This window comes from Lolium rigidum, chromosome 5, assembly GCF_022539505.1.
Source record: "Lolium rigidum isolate FL_2022 chromosome 5, APGP_CSIRO_Lrig_0.1, whole genome shotgun sequence".
NCBI classification, from domain to species: Eukaryota; Viridiplantae; Streptophyta; class Magnoliopsida; order Poales; family Poaceae; genus Lolium; species Lolium rigidum.
In genome coordinates this window covers 237171142-237174940 of record NC_061512.1, presented here as the reverse complement: position 1 = coordinate 237174940, position 3799 = coordinate 237171142, and the positions used below count along the sequence as shown (strand labels likewise).

General features: G+C 52.5%; 1 long non-coding RNA gene across 1 annotated transcript; it reads left to right on the top strand.

Moving 5' to 3' along the window:
• Nucleotides 1-3017: 3017 nt before the first annotated feature.
• LOC124652848 lies at nt 3018-3462 on the top strand. The gene is made up of 3 exons (XR_006987765.1): nt 3018-3133; nt 3235-3327; nt 3425-3462. It is a non-coding gene; the product is annotated as an uncharacterized LOC124652848 (long non-coding RNA).
• Nucleotides 3463-3799: the final 337 nt, after the last annotated feature.

The window sequence follows — 3799 nt, the reverse complement described above, 5'->3', positions numbered from 1 at the left end:
AACTGCACCCACCGCCTCAACTCCCGTGCCGACATTGATGCCGATGGTGGTGGAAGCTACGCGTGCATGCGTCGGTATTGATGGCAAGGGGTACTTAAACCGCCGCTGCACCCGCCTCTTCTCCCCCACTCGCATGGCCGCGACCATTGCCACTCCTCCGAGATCTCGCCTTGCCAGAGACGAGGCTGATGAAGTGGATGAAGAACACCGCTAAGGACCACGAGGTTGGGTCCTCGTCCGGCCGCCGGGATTCTTTGCCTCGGCGGAACCCTACGCGCGGCAGCCTGCTGCCTCCACTCCCATAGCCGGCGCATTTCGTCGGTCCACAAGCGACGGCGGTGGTGGCGCTTCCTCCTCCGCAACAACCGGGCCGCAACAGGCGGTACATGCCGGTGCAGGAGGCGCAACGGCGGTGGGCACATGGAAAACCCTGCCGCCACCGCGACGTCTCCCTGCCACATGGGTGGCATATGAACAGGGGGAGGATCCATGTTCCGCCTCCGCCTAGGGACCGACAGGCGCTGCTACACCAGGATATGTGCCGACGAATTGAGCGGCTCCCGCTGGCGCAGCAGTACGAGGACGCGCACCTACGCGAAAACTTCTGTTGTGCCTTCCTTGCCTGGGAGCACGAGGTGCGCTAGACGGTCCACGGTACGCATGATTTCCTGCCCGACGACGCCGCGCTCGACAACCAGGACGAGGTGGACTACGACGAGGAGATAGAGGACGTGCCGTCTCCAGCAACTGTCAAGCTGGAGGCCATCATTCCCGACGTCTATGACAAGGACGCGGCCACAACCGCCGCCTTAGCCGCATCAAGGGTGGACGAGGACTCGAAATGGCCCGAGCTGGACGACGTCGTCAAGCTGTCGGTGATGATGGCGGAGCACATTTCTTCCCTTCCACCGCCACCACCATTGCCACCGCACGCGCCACCACAAGCAACACGGGACACTAAGATGGTCCCACCTCCTCCGCAGTACGTGTCGCCAGCCACATCGCCACAGTATGCGCAACCGCTGCAGCCGCACTACCTGCTGTAGCCGTCGGAGGTCCCTGCTTGGGCGCATCAGCTGTGGACGCACCCACCCTTCGTCGACCTCGTCTCCGACAACGAAGAAGACGATGACTCTCGAAACTAGGGTGTAGACTTTATTTTAAAATGTGTAAATTACGTTCAAAGAAATTTCAATCGAATTTTTGTGTGCTTCTTAAATTTCATTCCGAATTAGTTGTCTTTGGTGAGCGGACCAAATTGCCAGCATACCGAATGAATCGTGCCGCTGCACGCACTGTCCTAGCAACCAGATAGCCAGGTCCAAGCTGTCTGCGGGCTGACCTAAAAAGATAAAAATAAACCGTTTGGGTCGCTGTTTTCGATCGGTCTGGTGGAGATGTCCTTAATTTCGGCTATGGAAATTTGCAGGGGCTCCCATTTGTAGAAATAAACTGCCGTCCCGTCGCCTTGTGGGTGCGTTGCCAGTGCTACAGAACGTCTTCATAAGAAAGAGCGAGCCGCTGTCCAATGCTTGGTCGACCCAGCTGAGCTCTCACACGAACGCCAGTGACATGAGAGGGGGCGGCCTGCTCATTCTGGCACTCGCCCTCGCCTTCGCCGCGTGCGGCGTCGCCGGGCACGGCGTGCATCCGCTGTCGCGCATCGCCGTCCACCGCGCCCGCGTCGCGCTGGACGCGTCCGCCGCGGTGAGGGCCTCGCCGAAGCTCCTCGGCTCGCGGGTACGTATCCTTTCCTTCGCTTCAGTGCCCACCCTGCTCTTGCTGTGACATGGTTGGCTGGAGCCTCTGGAGGTTGCCATTCCCTGATAAATTCCGCAGAATTTGCTTCATGTTGAAATCGTTATCGTTGAGGTTCACGCTGCCTGGACCGTGCCTGTCTAGTAAAAACTCTCGCTCTTGTTTCCCCGTTCAATCCTTCGGTAGAAAGTCCCAGTACTCTTGAGCCGCCGTCGCTGCCGTGACATTACGACAGAGAGCACGCGCCAGCTCCTCGCGAGTCGCGACCTTGTTACAAAAACCTCACCCGCCAGACAGACGAACTGCACATGTGATGATTGCTTCGATCTTGCGACGGTGCATACCGCCGCCGGAGTAGGCGTCCAACTGTTATCGCTGAAAACAGGCGATGATTGGCATCGACGGCGCCCGCCTCGGCCAGGGCATCCCTTGTCCGCTCGGAGCCAAGGTACATGTTGTCCTTTGCTCCCAAAATTCTCGGCCCTTCCCACTCGCGTTAGGTTAGGTCAGTGATTGGGATTTGAGGATGGCGCCAAGCTCTCACGTGCCTCCTGTGGTCGATCACGGGTGGAACCAAAAATGTGGATATTTTACGTGGATATTCGCTGCACCTAGCCAAATTTGCTTGACGGACCAGCTAGTAGTCAGTCAACGATCACGCACGCTGTATGCTGTCAGCAAAACTGATATAGATTTCTAATGCATGATTAGTCCCTACTGTCGCTTCCTTCAGGTTCTTTTATTCACCTGATTAGTACACGATATTTTTGCCAGTGAATTTCGCCGAACACTTATATTAGTCGTGGAAACCTTTTTTATTTTGCCTCTTGATATTTTGCTTGCTGTAGTACAAAGAAATAACAAAAAAAAGTGATACGATGTTGTTGCGGATACAGGGTGAAGATACACATTGGGTAACCGTAGATTTTGCGGTTCCACATGCAAGCGACGACGATTGGATCGGAGTTTTCTCCCCTTCAGAAATCAAGTATGAACCAGTACATTTTCTTGGGATGTTCAGATTTTTAACTGAGACTGTGAACCGTGATTCGTACATTATCCCTGCTCTGATTATTTCTTACACTTCCATACAGTGCGACCACATGCCCAGGTTCTCAGATATCAGGCCAAATACCAGGTCCTGACATATGCTCGGCACCGATAAAGGTTAGTTAGTGGACAGAATGAGCGACCTTCACATTATCTAGAGTCCGGATATGATCCTCACTTGAAATTCTTCTTATGTTGGTTTCAGTATCAGCTTGCAAATTACTCGTCAGGCTACGCCCAGTCAGGGAAAGGGACTCTGAAATTCCAGTTGATCAACCAGCGGCAGGATTTTTCCTTCGGATTGTTCACCGGTGGATTCTCAAATGTGAGTTACTGAAACACCGTGGTGTACGTTTAGGCAATCTTGTTATACAGTGAGTTCTGTTACTATAGTTATAAGACTAACGTTATGCGATTCATTTGCAGCCAACACTCGTCGCAGTGTCGAACAAGATTGCTTTCGCAAACCCGAATGCTCCAGTTTATCCCCGTTTAGCGCTTGGAAAAACATGGAATGAGGTGGATTTCTGGCACATACTTGTTATTATTTGTTGGTTAGGTAATCTACTCTGTGAGTGATCGCATCCAATGGTGGGTTTTTGTCGTGTCATGCTAGATGACTGTCACATGGACAAGTGGCTATGACAGCAGTGATATTAGTGCATTAGTTCTTGTTATAGTGTTTCCAGTAGTGTAATGGACCTGATATCCTGTAACACAACACTTCAGTATCCATTTTTCGACTGTAGTTGAAAAATTGCAAATACAATAGATAAATTGCAAATACAATAGATAAATGGATACCGAAGTTGACGTTAATGTGATTTGACCTGATATGTTGCCTTCCTCTTCAGGCATGTTGCCTTCCTCCTCAGGGATAATTCCTTCCTCTTCAAGGTGGAGAGAAGTTGAGGTCTGGAAGAACCATGGTGATCTGTTGTGCTTCCGAGCGAGGAAGAAAGTGTTGTGCTGGCGCGTGTGGACCTGGAGG